Raw genomic sequence first — 22,175 nt, forward strand, 5'->3', positions numbered from 1 at the left:
CGGATAGTATATTATTTATGCCTCTGGTTTGTGTGCTTAGTTGTTGCCTATAGTTATCTGGTTATGGTGCAAATGCATATTTTCTGTATCATTTACAGAAGTGCTTTGAACATCAATACTTTTTTAAATGTTAATTTATTTTAAGAGAGAGAGAGAGTGCACACATGTGCGTGAGAGCTGGGGAGGGAGAGAATGGGAGAGAGAAAACCCCAAGCAGACTCCACACTGACAGCACAGAGCCTGACACTGGTCTTGATCCCACGAAGTGCAAGATTATGACTTGAGCCAAAATCAAGAGTTGGAGCCTTCACTGATTGAGCCACCCAGGTGCTCCTCAGTATTGTCTTGTTTTAAATGATAGAAGTTTGCTGTATTTCGAATAGGTCAGTGAATGTAATTCAGTCTTTTAAATTAGGAGTACTGTATAAGGCAATTGTGTGTCATCTGTATGTCATACACACAAATGTATTTCTTATGCTTCCCATGGATATAAGTCTCTCTGTCAGACCTGTTTATAAAAAGGAAATTGTTTCATTATGATCCTCTATCTCACATATTATAAATAAAAAAAAATGTATACCAAATATAGATCTGTTTTAAGGAGAGGAAAAATGTTTCAAGCAGTTTTTGCTTCTATTTTAAAAGACTTTTCTACCACTTTTAAAGAGGAAATATCATCTGCTTTTAAATATTGAAAAGAAATCTAGAGCCTTCCTAGCAAGCTGAAAAAGATGAGTAAAACAAAGATACTAGAACATATGATAAAACTCTATTTGAGTTTAATATTTTTTAAATGTTTTGGTAACTTTGTGCTTTATTTTGTTTTAATGTTCATTTATTTTGAGAGAGAGTGTGTGTGAGTACACACACATACACGTGGGCCGGGGGTTGGGGAAGTGCAGAGAGAGAGGGAGAGATTGAATCCCAAGCAGGCTCCTTGCAGTCAGTGCAGAGCTCGACATGGGGCTCCATCTCACAAATCGTGAGATCATGACCTGAGCGGAAATCAAGAGCCATTTAACTGAGCCACCTAGGTGCCCCTAACTTTGTGCTTTTTTTTTTTTTTTAAACTTTGTGCTTTAATATAGGTGTATGAGGGGCACCTGGGTGGCTCAGTCGGTCAAGCATCTGACTCTTGGTTTTAGTTCTGGTCATGATCTCCCAATTCAGGAGACTGAACCCTGCATGGAACCTGCTTGGGATTCTGTCTCTCCCTCTCTCTTTGCTTCTCTTTCTCTCTCTCTCTCGAAATAAATAAACTTGAAAAAATAATAATATAAGTTTGTGATTACATATAATTTGAATTGAAAACCCAATAAGTATTTAGATTTTTGGAAAATTGAAGAAATATTTTTCTTAGTTTCTTTTGGGCAAAATGTAGACCATTATACTAACTCAAAGATTTCAGGGAAAAGGTAATATAGTATTTAAAATTCTTATTGCAGGGCATCTGGGTGGCTCACTTGGTTGAGCTTCCGACTTTGGCTCAGGTCAGGTCATGATCTCACTGTTGGTGGGTTTGAGCTCCACATTGAACTCGCTGTTGTCAATGCAGAGCCTGCTTCAGATGCTCTGTCCCCCTCTCTTTCTGCCCCTCCCCTGCTCATGCTCCTTCTCTCAAAAATAAACATTAAAAAAAATAAAAATAAAATTGTTATTGCAGTTTTACTTTTACATCCCTTCTTCCCTTTTGAACCTGATTGAAATGTATGGGTATAGAACTTGGAAATTTCTTTGCCTGTGACATAGGGAACCTACTTTAATTCTAACGAATAATTTTAGTGATGGTGGGGAAAATTTCTGAATTTGTCAATGTGATTATCAGTAACTCAAATGGTTCAAATGTATAAAGTTCCCTCAAAAGTAATTTCTCCAAATATTCCAAATGTAGCAAGTTTAAGAATCCCGTCTTAAATATTAACACCTTTATAAGCAAAACCACAATACATTTAAAAATAATAGAAATATAGCACGATGGATTGATCCTCCTTGAACACCACAAGGATTAAGGGCTTTGACTCCCGCCCCCTGCCCCAAATTTAACTACTAATAGCCTACTGTGGACTGGAAGCCTACTGATAACAAACAGGCAATTAACACATTTTGTATGCTATATGAATTAAATACTGTATTTATTCTAACAATGGAGAGAAGAATGTTATTAAAATCATAAAGACAAAATACATTTATAGTATTGTACTGCCAAAAAAATCTGCATGTAAGAGGGCCCATGTAGTTTAAATCCATGTTCAAAAGTCAACTGTATTTGGTTTGCTAGGTGACTCTAAGTAATTAATTTTTGTACCCAAAGGATCCTGAACATCTTTAGTCACTCTGTAGTTACAAGTTTAAAGAACATTTTAAAGTTTTATGTTGTTAAAATCCATATACTGACATTTCAAGGTAACAAACTTATGGTTTGTTTCCATTGACACACTTTTAAAAATAACTTCTAGCTAAACTTTTCCATTTCAAGTGATGCTTTGACCTATTTATTTTGTATCCATATTTATAATGTAGCCTTTATTATTTCTAGATATTGATAGAATTTAATAAAAATAATACATTTACTATTTCCACCTATTAATACCTTTATTTGAGGCTATTTTTTTTAAGGTTTATTTATTTTTGAGAGAGAGAGAGAACGAGGGGCAGAGGGGCAGAGAGAGAAGGAGACACAGAATCTGAAGCAGGCTCCAGGCTCTGAGCTGTCAGCACAGAGCCCGACATGGGGCTCGAACTCACAGAGTGCAAGATCATGACCTGAGCTGAAGTCAGAGGCTTAACTGACTGAGCCACCCAGGTCCCCGAGGCTATTTGTTTTAAAAGATCTACTACTTATTGTCAAATTCTGGGTTAAAGGTTCTGTTGGCAAGACACAAAATTATACGTTTTGGAATATAAGTTAGTTTAAGGTCTATGGAGATTTGTGGTGCCAGTCACTTGAGGAAATGAAAAACTAAAGATCATATAATTGGCATTACAGTGGATAAATTGGCAGTGAAAATTCAATAGAACATCCTAGTATTTTAAATCAAGAGAATGTGTTGAGTCACTCTTAGATTAAACTACTGAATATTCTAACCATGACCGCATTGAGATTATTTGGACACAGTCTGACTCCTACCTCCCATGTTCACTATCACCTCTCTGGCTTCATTGCTGACTGCTTTCTTCCTCTCTCTGCTTCAGCCACACTGGCCTCTGCTTTTCCTTAAAAATGCATAATCAAGACCTCACTGCATTACCAGCTTTTCCCTCTCTACCTGTAACACTTTTCCCCCAGAAACATCAGACCTGAGCTCAAGTGTTAACTCTTAATAAAGCCTTATCTTGCCACCTTATTCAAAATTGCCCCATCCCTACTACTTGTATCTTCCTTTCCGGTTTGTTTACTGCATGCCCTAATTATCACCAACATTCTATATATATTTTACTTATTTGCTTTGTTGTTTTTTCCATCAAAACTTGGGCTCCCAAAGAGGGCAGAGACTTTTACTATGTTGTGTATGTATACCAGTGTGTATCCCATTGCAGATTTTCAAAAATTGCTTGTTAGAAGGAGGGAGGAAGGAAGGGGAAAAAATGATACATGTTGTGGCAGTTTAATACTAGCCACTGCAGATTACAATTAAAGCTATGGCAGATGGTCCACAATGTACATCGATGGCCATATCTGTTAGTGCATGGAGGTGATAGTTTGGAATGATAGGTCTGAAACAGGATCCACATAGCACTCGAAGCAGCAGCAAATAGTGCCTTTTTCCTAAGGTAAAGTCTTCCACCAAAATTATTTAGAAATCAAATAATCACCAACAGTATTCAGTATATGGTATTTTGCATTCACTCATGATATGAAAGAACAATGTTTATGTGCCAATAATCAATTTATTGTCTCTCAGCTCTAAACCTACCCTTCATTGCTCCTGCAAAAAGGAAGATGGGCCATTGGAATATTTTTCCATTGACAGCTGGTCTGATGCTGAGTTTTGTCAGTGGAAGGCAACTGTGTTGGAGAGAGCTTTCAGGAGGAAGGGGCATCTCTATCTGGTCCTGGTGGGCTCCCACAGTACAGTACAGTTTTCTGGCAGTACAGCCAGGCTCCCACAGTGTCGCAGCTTCTCCCACCACCTGGTCTTCTAGTGCAGGTGGCTTCTCCACTACCTGGCGCCTGTAGCACCCAGCACCCAGCAGCTTTCAGAAAATGTCCTGGGGCGGTGTTGTAGTAATGCCTATGGTGAGACAACTCCCCATCAACAGTTTTTCCTGGCACCCTAGAGGTTGGACTTCCATAAGTTCTACCAGTCAACATCACAGCACTTTCTCTGCCCTCCAGTGAGCTATGGCTTCACTCTTTAATGAGATTCAGATTTCAACCCTGAGAATGTTCTCCCTTGAACTCTCATCCTCATGGGTGGTGGCTGTTCTTTGTATCTGTATGTCTGCTGTATCCCTGTATTGTTTAGGGTTCTCTTCTTTCTAAACAATCCCTCATTACTCCAATCCTATTATAGTTAATAAACCTTTATATTAAACTTGTTCAAATTAGTGTGTGGTTTATCTCACACGCCAATTGGATCCAGACTGATCCAGTCTATGGTTTACAATTATTTTAGTAATGGTTCTTGTGGAGTATTTCTTTAACACCACCACCAACAACAAAGTTTATTTTTGAGAGAGGGAGAGAGAGAGAGAGAGCACAAGGAGGGGAAGGGCAGAGAGAGGAGACAGAATCCTAAGCAGGCTCCAGGCTGTCAGCACAGAGCCTGATGTGGGGCTCAAACTCACGAACTGCAAGATCATGACCTGAGCCAAAATCAAGAGTCTGATGCTTAACTGACTGAGCAGCCACCCAGGAGCCTTTCTTGTGGAGTATTTCTAACAGCATGCCAAGCTATGCTACAATCATGCAGATTATGATAGTAATTGATAATGATACTAATGTTGTAGGATTATTTTTCGGAGTTTAATTCTATCAATATAAATGATGCCCAATGTAAGTATATATACACAATGACCTGATTTTGTTAATGCTTATTATCTACAGGGTGGTGATTCTTCAGTTAAAAAAAAACAAATAGTACAATTTGCTTTTGCTCTTGTTTTTTACCCACTCTTCCACTTGCATATCAGCAAGAGAGGAAATGTGTTCCATTGCTTGTATTCTGAGCTGCCATTTCCCTCTGTCTATTGCTCAGTTCTTCTACTAAATTTGTGAATTTACTTAATAATCACTGTAATTCCTACTGTGCAGCTTCATGAACTCTTAGGGGTACATGAAAACAGATAATGTCTTGCCACTAGAGATATGTTTGTATGTACCTTTTATAAAAGCAAATGTGTGTGTGTGTGTGTGTGTGTTTTCCTGAAATAAGAGTCTGAGCTCTGAAGTCAGATTGTCTTAATTTAAATTTCTACTCCAGTGCTTACAGGGGTAAGTTAACATCTCTAGGCCTCTTCACTGAGTTGTTTTAAAGATTGAGATAATATAAACTAATCTTTTAGCACAGCACCTGACACATCGTTATTAATAAGTGTTAGTTACTATTATTATAGTAGTAAAAATATAATAGTTATCGGGGTTGCATCCAGTTGGCAGCCTCATCTGATAAACCTATTCCCTTAGAAAGATAAATACGTAAATCTTTAAGAGCACAAGAAAGCAAGAAACAATGTCATCAGTGGAATAGAAATTGTGAACAACTTCTGAAAATATGTAGTATCAAGGATAAAAGGAACCACATCTCAAATCATATGTACTTAGGACTCCTTTGAAGATGGAGTCATTCCAGAATTGCTCTAAGCGTAGAGACTATGGATGGATATTGTCTGGGGAAAGAGTATGTTGATGTGGGCTGTGTATGAGGGTTGAGGAGTTACATGGACATTTGGCCAGCTCCTCCACACTTTTGCTGAAGAATTAGCAGTGGAGGCCTTTAGCCACTAGTTGTTAAAACAGGGATGTAGGTGCTTTGCCTAGTGAGGCAGATAGCTACTGAGAATATAGGAGCATTTCCCCTATCCCCACCATTAAAAAGACCACTAATGTCCCTAATGGCAATTAGCATCACTCAAATAGTGTGATTTTCACACAAAAAGAGACAAATAGATCAGTGACACAGATTAGAGTACAGAACAACATACCTAGGTATATGTGAGGGTGACTTCTCTTATTGTGGTCACTGATAGATGCACTAGGGCAACTCAAAGTTATACGCTTTCTCGGGAGCCTCATCACATTATAGTCTCATATTGTAATTACAATTTTTTTGATCCTGCTTTTTTTTCACATCTCCATATTGTATTTTTTTTTTTTTTGCCCCCACCTCCAGTTTAAATAGAATTTAAAAATAGCGGGGAAGGGGTACCTGGGTGGCTCAGTCGGTTAAGCGTCTGACTTTGGCTCAGGTCATGATCTTGTGGTTTGTGAGTTTAAGCCCGCATTGGGCTCTGTGCTGACAGCTCAGAGCCTGGAGCCTGCTATGGATTCTGTGTCTCCTTATCTCTCTGCACCGCACCCACCCCCCCCCCCCCCCCCCCGCTCTCTCTCTTTTTCTCTCTAGAATAATAAAACATAAAAAAATAAAAACAGGGGGAAGATGCCATACTCAAAAAGGACTTCAAGAGAATGTTATAAAGGGTTTATTTACAGAGGTGTAGAGGGAACACTCAGCAGATGGAGAAGCACCTTGAATCTAACAATAGTGGACAGCCATTGCAACCTCTTGGACAGAAAGTGCAAAGGGTAAGAGAAGTTACCTGAATGTTGGAAAAGTTGTAGCCATGGAGAGGTACTGCTACATAGGAGGGGGCAGTGGCTGTAGGTAGATGCACAGAGCCATTGCCAAAGTGTGGCCTGACAGGGAGGGAGCCCTGGAGATAAATACCTGGACTTCTCTTTCTTCTCTTCCTCCAATCTCTTCCCTGTGACTTTAGTTGGCCAGACTCTGCCAGAAGCAGGAAGTCAGTGGAAGCCAGATGACACAACCTTTATACATAGATCTCCTCAGGGGCATGGCAGGACAGAAAAAAGAGAAAATCTGTAGGATCCAAGAGAGAACATCTAGGATACTTAACACTGAAAATCATTTGGGATCCTGATTGTCACCCACCATATTTATTATTATTTTCGGTTTCATAAAATCTGTGAACTCTGTAAGAATGCCATGTCTACAAATTACTGACAAAAGGGTTGGATTACCTTGGACAGAGCAATTCTACATATTAGTACATATAATTAGACAACAGCTCTCTTAGCTGAATTTTCCTTTTCATATCGTAAGTTAATCAACCATTTAAACAAGTATAATTCATCCCCTAAGTAAACTCTTTCGTATGGTTAACAAGGCTAGTGTGTGTGTGTGTGTGTGTGTGTGTGTGTGTGTGTGTGTGTGTGTGTTTTCATACACCTAACCTTTCTCCGTCCAGCAACCTAGTAATTCCATCACTGAAAGAAGTGGTTCTTTATCTGACATGACTTCATAAACCAAAGCTATCTCTGGTGTATCCTTTTTTTCAGAAACAAAAAGATTTATAAATTTTTCCCAGGATTGGGAAATGTATACTTTCCCATAATGATAATTTTTATATTTAATTTATAGTGTTCTCCTTTCCCTTTTTTGAAAAGAACTCATATAATCATTGCCTATCTTCAGCTGTATGGAACTCTCACAACATGTCTCCAATATGATCTGGCTTTGAGAACATTATTAGCAGTTTTTCTCAGTACTTCTTCAACACATAGAACTAGTTTCATATTAGGGGCTCCCCTGTAGGCTCTACTTTTTCATGGAACAAATATTTATTGGTGATGACCAATAATTGGTCTGACCACATGTCAGACACTGTGTTTTAGGCACTGGGGATACAAGGGTGAGCAAAACACAAAAATTCCCACTCCGTGGAGCTTGTGTTTAAAGTAATACTGTTTAGTAATAATCAGACATCATCTACATTGATTTTCTCCAATTTTAAAATGTCTGAACCATGGAGCCCTTTTTCTTAGGAGAAGTAGACAAATTGCAAAGAGTCTTGGCCTGCAGGGGCAGTATTTTCTAAGGATTTCCAAACACAATTACTCCTGTCCTATTGAAGGGAACAGAAGCCTTAAGAAGAAATACAAAAACTCCTCCTCACCAGTAACTTCCTACAAAGGTAATGTCAATTAAAACCAAAAAGTTTAAAGAAAGCAAATTCCTGGTTTTAGCATCACCAGGAAAAACATTTGTCTACAGATACCAATTGTGTATTCTTTTCATTGTAAGAAAAGATCCGTAAAAATTACAGTTTTTTTTCAGGTTTTAATTTAAATTGTAGTTAACAGGCAGTGGAATCTTGGTTTCAGGCATAGACTTTAGTGATTAATCATTTACGTATAACACCCAGTGCTCTCCCAACAAGTGCCCACCACCCATTTAGGCCATCTCCTTGCCTATCTCCCCTCCAATAACCCTCAGTTTGTTCTCTATAGTTAAGAGTCTATTTTATGTCTGCCTTTCCTTCTTTTTTTTCCCCATGTCCATCTGTTTGGTTTATTAAATTCCACATATGAGTGAAATCAAACAATATTTGTCTTTCTCTGACTTATTTTGCTTAGCATAATACACTCTAGCTCTATCCACATGGTTGCAAATGGCAAGATTTCACTCTTTTTTTATGGCTGAGTAATATTCCATTGTATATGTACCACAACTTCTTTATCCATTCATTAGTCGAAGGACATTTGGGCTCTCTCCACAGTTGGCTATTGTTGATAATGTTACCCTAAACATAGGGGTGCATGTGTCCCTTTGATATCCTTTGGGTAAATACCTAGTAGTGCAATTGCTGGGTCCTAGGTAGTTTTATTTTTAACTTTTTGAGGAACTTCCATACAGTTTTCCAAAGTGTCTGCACCACTTTGCATTCCCACCAACAGTGTAAGAGGGTTCCTCTTTCTCCGCATCCTCACCAACATCTGTTGTTTTCTGTGCTGTTAATTTTAGCCATTCTGAAAGGTGTGATATCTCATTGCAGTTTTGATTTGTATTTCCCTGATGATGAGTGATGTTGAGCATCTGTTCATGTGTCTGTTGGCCATCTGGATGTCTTTTTTGGAAAGATGTCTATTCATGTCTTCTGCTCATTTCTTAACTGGATTATTTGTTTTTTTGGGTGTTGAGTTTCATAAGTTATTTATAGATTTGGATACTAACCATTTTCTGGATATATTATTTGAAAATATCTTCTCCCGTTCCAAAGGCTGCCTTTTAGTTTTATTGATTAATCAGATTGACAAGACCTAGCATTCATGATTGTGTATGTACAATACAGAATCAAAATATGCAAAGCAAAAACTTACAGAACTGAAAGAATAAACAGACAATTCTATAATCATACTTGGAAACTTCATTCCTTTCTTACCAAGTGATAGGACAAATGTACAAAAAATAAATAAGGATATAGAAGAACTCAATATCATCAACCAACATGATCCAGTTGACATTTATAGAATTCTCCACCCAACTGCAGCAGGATATTCATTTTTTTCAGGTGCCCATGCAACATATGCCAAGATCGACCATATCCTGGGCTATAAATCAAACCTCAACAAATGTAAAATCATATAGAATGTATTTTCTTAAGTTAATATATTTATTTTGGTTTTTAAAAAATTTTTTTTTAATGTTTATTTATTTTTGAGACAGAGGGAGACAGAGCATGAACGGGGGAGGGTCAGAGAGAGGGAGACACAGAATCCGTAACAGGCTCCAGGCTCTGAGCTGTCAGCACAGAGCCCGACGCGGGGCTCGAACTCACGGACCGCGAGATCGTGACCTGAGCTGAAGTCGGCCGCTTAACCGACTGAGCCACCCAGGCGCCCCTTAATATATTTATTTTGAAAGAGACTGAGCATGCATGTGAGTTGGAGAGGGGCAGAGAGAGAGGGAAAGAGAATCCCAAGCAGGCCCCATGCTGCTAGTGCAGAGCCCAAAATGGGGCTTGATCCCACTAACAGTGAGATCGTGACCTGAGCCCAAATCAAGAGTCAGATGCTTAACTGACTGAGCCACCCAGGTGCCCCTGGAATGTATTTCTTGACCACACTGGAATGATATTACAAATCATTAATAGAGCGACACCAGGAAAATCTCCCAACACTTGGAAATTAAGCAGCATACTTCAAAATAATCCATAGGGTAAATAATGCAAGTATTTCAGAGAAACAAAACAAACATTGAACTGAATGAAAATAAAAATAATCATAGAAAAATGTGTGGGGCATAGCTAAAACAGTGCTGAAAGGGAAATTTATAGGAGACATGATATATATACATTAGAAAAAAGGACAGGTCTCAAATTAATAATCTAAGCCTTTACTTCAAGAACCTAGAAAAATAAAAAAAAAAAATAAAAAAGAACCTAGAAAAGGAAAAGCAAAAGAAATACAAAGAAAACAGAGGGATGAAAGAAATCAATGAAGTTGAAAACAGAAAAATAATAGAGACAATCAATGAGACAAAGAGTTAATTCTTTGAAAAGACCAATACAATTAACAAACCTTTTATAAGATTGACAAAGAAAAAAGAGAGAAGACACAAATTACCAATAACAGCAATTAAACAAAATATCAGACTGTGGACATCAAAAGGACAGTAAAGAGGTACTATGAACAACTCTATACATATAAACTTGGCAACTTAGACAACGACAATTTCCTTGAAAAGTACAAACTACTACAAGTCACCCAACAGGATTAAATAATTTGAATAGCTCTATAAACTATTAGGTAAATTAGGGGCGCCTGGGTGGCGCAGTCGGTTGAGCGTCCGACTTCAGCCAGGTCACGATCTCGCGGTCCGTGAGTTCGAGCCCCGCGTCCGGCTCTGGGCTGATGGCTCGGAGCCTGGAGCCTGTTTCCGATTCTGTGTCTCCCTCTCTCTCTGCCCCTCCCCCGTTCATGCTCTGTCTCTCTCTGTCCCAAAAATAAATAAACGTTGAAAAAAAAAATTTTTTTTTAAACTATTAGGTAAATTAAATTAGCAATTTAAGAGCTGCTAAAAAGATAAATCTCCAAGATCAGATTTTCTTATAAAACTTCATTGGAGAATTCTACCAAGTGTTTAAAAGGGATTAACACTATTTCTACACAATTTTGTCCAGAAAACAGAAGAGGAGTGAATCAAATAAAAAGAAAACTACAGCCAATATCACACTTAAAATATAAATGTGAAATTCCTTGACAAAATATTAGCAAATAGAATTTAGCTTAATTCATTACAAATTCATTAAAAAATGAATTGTACACCATGACAGAGAGGGGTTCATTTCAGATATGCAAAGCTGGTTCAACATTTGAAAGTCAACCAGTAAAATCCACCATGTTATCAGGCAAAGAAGAAAGGTCCCATGATCACAGCAATCAGTGTAAAAAGGCATTTTACAGACTTCAACACCCATTCAGCATCCTCCCAGAAAAATAAGAAAAAGGAAGAACTTTCTCAGCTTGATAAAGAGGAACTACAAAAAACCTATAGCTAACATTATAATTCATGGTGAAAGACTGCATGTTTTTTGTTGTTGTTGTTGTTGTTTTTTTAAATTGGGAACAAGGATGGGGTGCCTGGGTGGCGCAGTCGGTTAAGCGTCCGACTTCAGCCAGGTCATGATCTCGCGGTCTGTGAGTTCAAGCCCCGTGTCGGGCTCTGGGCTGATGGCTCAGAGCCTGGAGCCTGTTTCCGATTCTGTGTCTCCCTCTCTCTCTGCCCCTCCCCCGTTCATGCTCTGTCTCTCTCTGTCCCAAAAATAAATAAACGTTGAAAAAAAAAATTTAAATTGGGAACAAGGCAAGGATGTGCATGCTCACTGCTTTTCTTCATCATATTGTTTCAATTTCTAGCCAGTGCAATAAGTCAAGAAAAGGAATTAAAAGGTATACAGATCAGAGAGGAAGAAATAAAAGTGTCTGTTTTGTAGACAGCACTGTTGTCTACATAAAAATCCCAAATAATCTATAAAAAAACTAGAATAAGTGAGTTCAGCAAGGTTGTAGTGTACAGATAAATATCTAAAATTAATTTAATTTCTACACACTTGCAATGAACACTTGGTCACCAAAATTTAAAAGGCAATACCAGGGATGCCTGGTGGCTCAGTTGGGGATCTCATGGTTTTGAGTTCAAGCCCCGCATTGGGCTATCTGCTGTCAGCACAGAACCAGTTTCGGATCTTCTGTCTCCCTCTTTCTCAGCCTCTTTCCCTCCCCTGCTATCTCTCACTCTCACTCTCTCTCAAAAAAGAAAATAATAAACAAACTTTAAAAAAATAAAAGGCAATACCATTTATAATCATTCAAAAAAACAGAGAGAGAGAGAGAGAAAGACAGACGGACAAATACTGAGATATAAATCTAACAAAACATGTATACGGCTTATATGCCCCAAATCTCAGAATGCTGATAAAAGAAATCAAAGATCTAAATAAATGGAGAAATATACTGTGTTCATGGATTGGAAGATTCACCATAGTGAAGATGTCAATTTTTCCCAGGTTGATATACAGGTCTAATGCAATTATTATCAAAATCTCAGCAAGAATGTTTATAGATATAGATAAGATTATTCTAAAATGTATACAGAAAGGCAAAGAACAAGAATAGCTATAGGAATTTTGAAAAGGAAGAAAAACGTGTGCTTATTATATAGCAGTACTTATCACATAGCTATAAGATTTACTATATAGCTACAGTAATCAAGATTGTGTGGTTGGCAGAGAGACAGGCACATTGATCAATGGAAAAAGAAGAGAGAAGCCTGGAAATAGACCCACATAAACAAATTCAATTGACTTTTGACAAAAGTATAAAAGCAAAGAAAGAAAGATAGCCTTTTCAACAAATGGTGTTGGAGTAACTGGATATCTGGATTTCCATAGTTTAAAAAATGAACTTTGTTGTAGTCTAATACCTTCAACAAAAAATAATTAAAATATGGACACAGGTGCCTGGGTGGTTCAGTCGGTTAAGTGTCCGACTTCGTCTCAGGTCATGATCTCACAGTTCGTGAGTTAGAGCCCTGCGTTGGGCTCTGTGCTGACAGCTCAGAGCCTGGAGTCTGCTTCGGATTCTGTCCCTCTCTCTCTCTCTATCTCTCTATCTGCCTCTCCCCCATTAATGCTCTTTCTCTCTCTCAAAAATAAACATCAAATTTTTTTTTTTTAAATGGAGCACAAATTTTAACTTTAAATGTTAAATTATAAAAATTCTAGAATAGAATAGGAGAGACTCTTTGGGATGAAAGACCTTATTAAAAGGATGAAAAGATAAGCTACAGAGTAGAAGAAAATACTTGCAAACCATATATCCAACAAAAGACTTGTTATATAGAATATATTAAAGAACTCTCAAAACTCAATAGTAAAAACTCCGTCAAATTAGAAAATGGACAAAAGACATGAGGAGACATTTTACTGAAAGGATATACATACGATAGATAAGCACATGATAAGATGTTCAACATCATTAGCCATCAGGGAAGTGCAAATTAGAACCACAATGAGGTATCATTACAGACCTATCAACATGGTTAAAACAAAAAATAGTGACACCATAAATTTTGGCAGGATGTGAAGAAACTGGATCACTTTACATATTGCTGGTGGGAGTGTAAAATGGCACAGCCACTCCGGAAAAAAGTTTGGCAGTTTCTTAAAAAGCTACATATACAACTACCACAAGACCTAGCAATGGTAATCCTGGCCATTTTCCTCAGAGAAATGAAGATGTATATTAATACAAAAACCTGTACATGAATGTTTAGAGTGGCTTTACTTATAATAGCCCAAACTGGAAACAACCTAGATGTTCTTTAATGAGTAAATGGTTAATGATATCATGGTGGTAGTGCATCCATACCACGGAACACTACTAAGCAATAAAACCGAATGAACTACTGATACCTGCAACGACCTGGATGAACCTCCAGAGAATTATGCTGGGTGAAAAGCCAACCCTCAATGTTATACACTGCGTTATTTCTTTAATATAACATTCTTGAAATGACAAAATTATAGAAACAGGGAACAGATTAGTGGTTGCCAGAGATTAAGAAATTGGTGGCAGCAGAGGGAAGTGGCTGTGGTTGTAAAAGGGCCACACGACAGATCCTTGTAGGACTGGATACGTCTTCTGTCTTGATGTATCAATGTTCAATATCCTGCTTGTGACATTGTACTATAGTTTGGCAAGATGTGACCATTGGGGTAAACTGGTTAAAGCAGATATAGGATCTCTCTGCATTATTTTTTACAACTTTCTGTGAATCTACAAAGATTTCGAAATAAAAACAGTTTCATTAAAAAAAAAAATGTTAACAAGGGGCATCTGGGTGGCTCAGTCAGTTAAGCATCCAACTTCGGCTCAGGTCATGATCTCACAGTTCATGAGTTCGAGCCCCATGTCGGGCTCTGTGCTGACAGCTCAGAGCCTGGAGCCTGCTTTGGATTCTGGGTCTCCCTCTCTCTCTCTGTCCCTCCCCTGCTCCCACTGTGTCTCTCAATCTCTCTCTCTCTCTCTCAAAAATAAATAAACATTGGGGCGCCTGAGTGGCTCAGTTGGTTAAGCGTCCAACTTCAGCTCAGGTCATGATCTCACAGTTCATTGAGTTCGAACCCCACATCCGGCTCTGGGCTGACAGCTCAGAGCCTGGAGCCTGCTTCAGATTCTGTGTCTCCTTCTCTCTCTGCCTCTCCCCTACTTGTACTCTGTCTCTCGCATTGTCTCAAAAATAAATAAACATTAAAAAAGTTTTTTAATAAAAAAAATAAACATTTAAAAAAGTGTTAACAACAACAACAAAACCCAAGTACCTGGCCTCATAGAGTCTACAATCTAGTTGGGGATAGATATTATTCTAAAATTTATAGAAGTGTATAATTCAAAGTGTGATCTTGTCTAGTTACACAGGAAAGCTTTCCAAACTTTTGAGTGACATTTGAGATCAGTTCTAAAAGAGAAATAAATGTTAACCAACTAAGGGGAGTGGGGTGTCAGAGATCTTACAGAACTGAGGGAAGAACATGTGTAAAGACCCAGGAATGGGAAGAAGCATGGGACATTAGAGTAATGGAAAGAAGGCTGAGTGGCTGGAGCAGTGAACAAGAGGAGATGAGATGGTGTCAGAAGCAGCTGAGGTGTTAGGCCAGTCAAGTAAAGGCTTGCAGGCAGCTTTAGGATTCTGCTCTTTTAGAGCAGTGGAAACAATGGAAAGGTTTTAAGCAGGAGAGCAACTTGCTCAGAAAGTTATTTTTCAAAAGGTCACTCTCTTGGGGCGCCTGGGTGGCTCAGTCAGTTAAGCGGCCGACTTCGGCTCAGGTCATGATCTCATGGTCCATGAGTTCGAGCCCTGCGTCGGGCTCTGTGCTGACAGCTCAGAGCCTGGAACCTGTTTCAGATTCTGTGTCTCCCTCTCTCTGACCCTCCCCCGTTCATGCTCTGTCTGTCTCAAAAATAAATAAACGTTAAAAAAAAACAAACAAAAGGCCACTCTCACTGCATTGTGGAGAATGGATTAAGAAGGAGAAGGAAGAGCAATCAGGAAGCTAAGTCCAGGTATCAGATGATAAAGCTGGGATTTGGCTATAGCAATAAAAACATTAGGGAGTGGATATATCTGCAAGGTATTTAAAAGCAAAATTCACAGGACCTGGCACCGGATTGGTGTTGGAAAGAGGTTTTCAAGACCATTCCAAGGTTTTCGGCTTTACCAGCTAGATAGCTGGTGGTATCTTTCTCTGAGATAAATATATTCATGTTTTACAGAAAAGACTTTAAGTTTGGGCTTTTATATTTGATTTTGGGGTGCCTTGGAAATATCTAAGAGCAGATGTTGTAGAAGCAATTGAATATATAAATTTGGACCTCAGAGAATGATCTGGTTTGGTGGTATGAATTAAGAGTCACTGAGGGTAATGGACACAGATGACATCACATAGGAAAGAGTTTTGAGTAAGATTGAGCCTTGGGGAACAACATTTAAAGGCTGGCTAGGGAAGGATGAATCAAGAAACGAAACTTAGCCATATGATCACAGAGGTAGAAGGAAAACCAAGAGAGTATAATGTCAGTGAAACTAAGGAGAATTTCAAAGAGTATTTAATGTGAACTGATGCTGTTGAGATTTATTTAAGATGAGCACTGAAAATGTCTGGATTTAGCTTCATAGAGATCTTTGGTGACCCTGGCAAGAGCTCTTTGGTGAATTAATGGGGAAAGAAGCCAAATTAGTTTATTAAAAGCTATGTAATATACTGAATGACAGATAACATTAGTGTAAATTTCAGTTATTGAGTATATATTTTACGTATCTATTCACTAGGTGAATAAATCAATGTATGACATATGAATTAGTTACTATTATTTAAACTATTCAGATTAAAAAGCTAACTTTCGGAGATTTTAATGTCACATAACTATGGAGTATTTAAAATCAGGCTTGCTCCTGTCTTAAACAAAATGCTGCCGCTTCTCTAAATGAAGACATTGTCAAGTAAGAAAAGACTTACTTTTCCATTATTTTGCTCTTTTTTTTTTTTACATAAACTGGGTAAAATATATGACTTTTGAACACCCTAGAATTTAGGCTTATTGAATTAAAAAAAAAATTTATTTAGGGAAAATGTCAAACATACACAAAATTATAAAGAATAGCATAATCAATTACCCATCAGTAATTATCACCCCGTGGCTTTTCTTGTCTAAAGCATTCCCTTAGCCATTATTTTCCTTCCCTGCTCCTGCCCTCACCCATCCCAACAGATTATTTCAAGGTAAATCCTAGACAAAGCCCTTCCTAAAATCAATCCTAATTTTTTTCAAAGTTGTCTACTTTGCCTGTTATAAACTTCCACAGGACTTTCAAATATCTGATTAAACCTATATGACAGTTCAAATATAAAAGCAGGAAATAAAATTACACCTGAAAGTTATACACATTAAAAAAAATATACACCTTATTTTTTAGAGCAGTTTTAACTTTATAACAAGTTTCCCATATGCCCCCTGCCCCCTCCCCACATATAGCCTCCCCCATTATCAACATCTCCCACCAGAATGGTACACTTGTGATGATGGGTGATACTACATTGACACATCATTATCATCCAAAATCCATCATTTATATTAGGGTTCTAGGGTTCCTCTTTGTGTTGTACATTCTCTGGGTTTGAATACATTTGTAATAGCATGTATCCACTATTATGTAGTGTATTTATGTATTATATACAGGGTAGTTTCACTGCCCTAAAAGTCCTATTGCACCTACTCATCCCTCCTCTCAAAGTTATGTAAATTTTGAGGTTACTTTTTCACTTCCAACAGATGAAAGGAACTATTTAATTGATTTAAAGGCTGGGGTACCTGGGTGGCTCAGTCGGTTGAGCATCCGACTTCAGCTCAGGTCATGATCTCATACTCCGTGAGTTCAAGCCCCACGTCAGGATCTGTGCTGACAGCTCAGAGCCTGGAGCCTGCCTCGGATTCTGTGTCTCCCTCTCTCTCTGTCCCTCCCCCGCTCATGCGCTGTCTCTCTGTCAAAAATAAATAAACATTAAAAAAATTTATTTAATTGATTTAAAGGCAACAGGTGAACCAGCTAAACCGATGTTTCCTTTGATATTTGGCTGCCCCCTTTCTGCCAGTTGTTTACAAAAATTCATACACTTCCAAATCTAAGAGTTTATTTTTAATTTATAAAGACATGGCTTTGGTAATTATATTTGTAGAAATCAGATAATGCAAATAGTTATTAATGGATTTATATTTTTCTGAACATGTTCCCTATGTCCTAAACATTATAAAAGTCTCTAGGAGATAATTTATCTTTGGCCCTATGAAGTCATGGTTCTTCTGTGTGCTTTACATGACATCACAGTCTAAGTGACTTGCAGCTCATGCTATACCAAATGCCAAAGTCTGAGATAATGAGAACGTGAGTGATAAGATGCTTCCTCTCCTTGCTTTCTTTCTGAAGGTGACAAACTCTGTCCTTTTCTTAAAGTTTGACTAGAGGTGGATATCTTTTTCTTCACTTTAATTAAAAAAAATTATTTGTGTTTATTTTTAGAATAGATGGAGAGTGGGCTTTTAGGAGAACGAATTTACACTTATATACAAATGTTGCAAATTAATAAATATTTATAAATAGCTACTGAGTATTGAGTTATATATATGATATACACAAGCAGTTTGGCTGTGAATATACCAAATATATTGAACATAAATAAATTTTGAGATTTCACATATTTCTGACTTTTAAAAAATTTGTTTTGGCTTTAGAAAAAAATTGAAATATATATAAAGCCCAGAGCTAACTTTCAAGTGTGCTCTCTGTAGCCCAAGGTACTCCATCCGAGTGTTTCAGGGCATTTGGAGGTGTGATAGTCAATAGACACTTTAGGGCACAAGAACCCTGAGTTAGTGGGGCTTGTATTCTTCCCTTTTTTCCAACCAGAGCAGTTCTGTTGTATGTAATAAGTATCTGCACAATACATTGTTCAAAGAAAGGGTTTCTCATCTAAGTTTGAATATCCACTTTCTACAAAAATAGCACTTTGATGAAATCTTATGTCATCAGAGGGCAGACTTCAGGGAACCATGAGTCCAGAATAGAAACAGGGAATAGATGTTCCACTTTATTTTTAAAAAGAATTTTATTTTTATTTATTTTTTAATGTTTATTTTTGAGAGAGAGACACACAGCATGAGTGGGGGGAAGGGCAGAGAGAGAGAGGGAGACACAGAATCCAAAGCAGGCTCCAGGCTCTAAGCTGTCAGCACACAGCCTGATGCAGAGCTCGATCTCACGAACCATGAGATCATGACCTAAGTAGAAGTCAGAAGCTTAAGCGACTGAGCCACCCAGGCGCCCTTAAAAAGAATTTTTTTATTTTATTTTATTAAAAAAAAATTTTTTTTTTCAACGTTTATTTTATTTTTGGGACAGAGAGAGACAGAGCATGAACGGGGGAGGGGCAGAGAGAGAGGGAGACACAGAATCAGAAACAGGCTCCAGGCTCTGAGCCATCAGCCCAGAGCCTGACGCGGGGCTCGAACTCACGGACCGCGAGATCGTGACCTGGCTGAAGTTGGACGCTTAACCGACTGCGCCACCCAGGCGCCCCTAAAAAGAATTTTTTAATGTTTATTTATTTTTGAGAGAGAGAGAGAAAGAGAGAGAGAAAGAGAGAGAGAGAGAATGAGAGATAGAGTATGAGCAGGGGAGAGGCAGAGAGAGAGGGAGACACAGAATCTGAAGCAGGCTCCAGGTTCTGAGCTGTCAGCACAGAGTCTGACATGGGGATTGAACTCATGAACCGTGAGATTGTGACCTGAGCCAAAATTGGACATTTAACTGACTGAGACATCCAGGTGCCCCGTAGGTGTTCCATGTTATGTGAAATCTTATTTAATATGTTCAGAAAGGAAAGTAGGAAAACAAGTATTGCAATTAAGATAATAATATTCATGTACAGAATATGGTGAACATGGAATATTGTTAAAGATAATAAAAATAAAGATAAAATAAAAATAAAATAATATATAAATAATAAAATAATATATAAACAATAAATAAATTAAATTAAATTAAATTAAAGTAAATCATGCCACACAAGTTTTCCATTCAAGTTAATGCAAGTTATGATCATTTCATTTTATCAAAAAGGATAAATAGTTAGAACTATAAACTTCATTGTATAATATAAATAGAAGTACTTATAATAGACTTAATGTCCAAAATTATAATTTAAAAAATCTGAAAACATATAAAATTATATCAAAATGTCAGATAATCTTTATTCTAAGTTTATTTATTTAGAGCTCATTCATTCATTTACTTTTTCACTATATCACTCATTTACTTTTCCAATATATATTTACTGAAAATTGATGGAAATACAATAAAGAAAGTAAAGTTATGGTCCCTATCCCCAAGAAAATCCATCTACTAGGGCTGAGAACAAAAACTTAAGGGGCGCCTGGGTGGCTCAGTCGGTTAAGCGTCCGAGTCTCGATTTTGGCTCAGTTCATGATCTCATGGTTTATGAGACCGAGCACCACATCACCTGCTTGGGATTCTCTCTCTTCTTTCTCTCTGCTCTTACCCTTCCTAGCATGCGCAGACTCTCTCTCAACATAAATTAAAAAAAAAACAAACTTAAAAAATAAGTAGTTTATAGCAAATGAGTTCCAGAAACAATGCATCAGACATTCTGAAATTGAATGATGGCTGAGGGCTGGCACAGCTGGGGCAGGCTTCATGATGGAAGAGAGGCTTGAGCTGCTACTTGTAGGAAGGACAAGACTTTGTAAATTGGGGTGAAGGGAAAGAGTTGGTAGGCAGAGGGATTGCTGTGATCAAGGAATACAGTGTGACTATCTTTCCCAAGAGGCTGAAGGTTTGCCAAGGGAAATAATGGGAGAATTGATTAGAGAAGTTTAGGGTAAGAGGATAAAGGGACCTGATTTTTGAAGCCAGAGTTTTCAACACTTTGAGGTGAAGTTAGGGTGACAATGTGTATTCCCTTTAGGGTGCCTATTGCAGTCTCTAAAAGAGATACTCCTACTCTCCTCTCTCAGTCTGTTTGGTCTGTTATAACAGAATACCATAGATGGGAAGACTTATAGACAACAGACATTTCTTTCTCATAGTTCTGGAGGCTGGGAAGTCTGAGATCAAGGCATTAGCAGATTTGCTTTCTGGTGAGAGGCTGCGTCATGGTTCACAGATGGCAGTCTTGTCACTGTATCCTCACAAGGCTGAGATAGGATGGGGTAGAGAGCTTTGTTAGGTTTCTTATAAGACTCCAAAGACTCACTTCCAAAAAGCATCATATTGGGTGTTAAAACTTCAACATATGAATTTTGGGGGACACAAACATTCAGTCTGTAGTGGCTTCCACCCTGTGATTCTGGTTTTCCCCTTTCCCTTTCTGCCCAGGTGAGAATGTATGTTATGTAATGAGGGACATCATTGTTTGGTATGTGCTGCACACGTGAATCTTATGGAGTTGAGGATAAGGAGGTTTGCTGTAGGGAATAGGAAATCAGTGAGAGCTTTTGAACATCTGGGTAATATGTACAAAGAAGAGAGTATTGGCTATTGGTATGTTAGATTTGGTGGGAGAGATGGAAGGCAAGGAAATGTTAAGTGCTGACTACAATTTAAGAATTGAGGAGGCAAAATAAATAAATAAATAACACTTGGTATCTGAATGTTTGATAGCAGGGAAGATGGAAGCCAGAAAAAGAAAAGTGGACCAGGGACCTATATTAAACATAACCTCCCTTTTAAACATATTTTTTTAATTATTTTACAGACAATAAAATCTGGAGATATTTAATAGAAATCCAAGCAATATAGGATTTAAGTGGAAAAGTTGGGCTCTGAATTTAAGTCTGTTTGACCTTAAATTCTGCTTTACTGTGCAATGGTTTTAATTTGAGGTTTCTAAGACCCTAAAAGAAAAAGGGACAAACGGAATGGTTTTAGGGATATGATGAGTTTTTGAGGTTTGATGTACTGGTAGGTTGTTCAGCAAGCATCTAGAAAAGTAGCATTTGGCTTTAGAGAGTGGAGGGGCATTAATTGTTTGCATAGATGAGAGAGAGGATCAAGTTTTAACTAACAATAACATGTCCAGGTTAGAATGAAATGGGACCAGGTATGGAAAAGTTAGGGAAAGAGTAGAAAGTTATAAGGAGAAATAGGAAGTGTAGCATCACCAAAACAAGAAAAACACTTGAATTGAGGAAAAGATTGTCTAAGCTGTTGAATATTGCAGATGTCATAGAGACAGACCTTCACTTGGCAATTAGGAGAAACGGAGTTGCAGTCAGTGGTTTCAGAAGAGGATTTACCCAGGAGCAAGTGTGTAATGAATTAAAAGACAAGATGGTGAACTTAGGGAAAGAGATCGTCTACTGAAGTCTGTAGACCCTTATTTTGAGATCTTAAAAAAAAGAGAAGAATGTGAGTGCAATTAGTGCATGGTATCCAGAAGAAGGAGCAAGGTCTAGAGAAGGTTTTTTGATAGGGCAAACTGGGCATTTTTATAAATTGATAAGGAAAGAGCCAGTTTAAAGGTAGAATATTGAAATGCAAATGAAGAAAGGAAAATGATTTTTCTTTCTTAAAGAAACC

Source organism: Leopardus geoffroyi, chromosome C1 (genome assembly GCF_018350155.1).
Source record: "Leopardus geoffroyi isolate Oge1 chromosome C1, O.geoffroyi_Oge1_pat1.0, whole genome shotgun sequence".
In the NCBI taxonomy this organism is placed as follows: domain Eukaryota; kingdom Metazoa; phylum Chordata; class Mammalia; order Carnivora; family Felidae; genus Leopardus; species Leopardus geoffroyi.